The following is a 1554-nucleotide window of genomic DNA, read 5'->3' as shown; positions in this document are numbered from 1 at the left end:
GCCTGTAGTTCCAGCTACTTGGAAGGCTGAGGTGGAAGGATCGCCGGAGCCCCGCAGGTCGACGCTGTGGTGGCCGGGAGCGGCCACTGCACTCCAGTCTAGGTGACAGAGTGAGACTCCAACTCAAAAACCAAAAAAAACACCCCTTTTCCTTTCTTCTCTAGCCTACATCTATCAATATGTCCCCCTACAACCATATTTTCTTTTCTTTTCTTTTTGAGTTGGAGTCTCACTCTGTTGCCTAGGCTGGAGTGTAGTGGCATGCTCCTGGTCACCCCAGCATTGACCTGCTGGGTTCCAGCGATCCTTCCGCCTCAGCCTTCCAAGTAGCCAGCACTACAGGTGCGCGCTACTATGCCCAGCTAATTTTTTTTTTTTTGAGTTGGAGTCTCACTCTGCCACCCAGACTGGAGTGCAGTGGCCACTCCCGGCCACCGCAGCCTTGACCTGCTGGGCTCCAGCGATTCTTCTGCCTCAGCCTTCCAAGTAGCTGGAACTACAGGTGGGTGCTACCATGCCCAGCTAATTTTTTGATTTATTGTAGAGATGAGGTCTCGCCAAGTTGCCCAGGCGGGTCTCGAACCCGCGGGCTCAGGCAATCCACTCACCTCAGCCTCCCAAAGCGCGGGATTACAGGCTGAGCCACCAAACCAGGCTCACATTTTCAATATTTGTCCTGAACTCCTGTTTTACAGAGAAAATAGAAGCCATTGGATAGACACTTCCTCATCTTCTGGTTACCAAACATACATATCTACCCATCTCTGCACCATCCTCTCTTCTTTTCCTCCTGATTCACAGAATAGTAGTTCCCAAAGTGGTGTTAGTTTCTCAGAATAGCAGTATTGGCACCACCTGGAAAATAGAAATGCAGATTTGCAGACCTGACACCAGACCTACAGAATTACAAACTCTGCAATAGGGTGAGGAAAGGGGCAGCATTCTGTATTTTAATAAGTTCTCCAGGGAGATTCTGATGCACAATCAAAAGAGAACACTGCTGCATTAGAAAAACAATGTTTTCTCTCCTTTAAGGCCTGTTCTTTTACCTGTACTTTGAATAACATCCTCCTCTGTCTTTTTGTCATTATTTTTCCCCCCTGTATATTCAATCACTCCTCTTCAACTGGAATCTTCTTATGCACATTAAAACAGGCTCAAGGCCAGCCACAGTGGCTCATGCTTGTAATCCCAGCACTTTAGGAGGCCAGGGCAGGAGAGTTGCTTGAACCCAGGAGTTCGAGACCAGCCTGGGCAATATAGCAAGACCTCATCTCTGCAAAAATCAAAGAAAATTAGCCAGGCATGGTGGCACATGCCTGTAGTTTCACCTACTCAGGAGGCTGAAGTGGAAGGATCCTCTGAGCCTAGTAGGTCGAGGCTGAGGTGAGCCATGATCGCGCAACTGCACTCCAGGCTGGGTGATAGAGTGAGACTGACTCAAAACAAAACAAAACAAAACAAAATTCTTTCTCAATGGTTTAGTCCCTTTTAGCTGTCCTCTTCTCCACTGCCAAACATCTATAAAGAGTTTTTTTTTTTTTTTTGAGTTGG

The sequence above is a fragment of the Carlito syrichta genome, unplaced genomic scaffold (genome assembly GCF_000164805.1).
Source record: "Carlito syrichta isolate Samal-C Ts95f unplaced genomic scaffold, Tarsius_syrichta-2.0.1 Scaffold313184, whole genome shotgun sequence".
Taxonomy (NCBI): Eukaryota; Metazoa; Chordata; class Mammalia; order Primates; family Tarsiidae; genus Carlito; species Carlito syrichta.
This window is presented reverse-complemented; position numbering follows the sequence as displayed.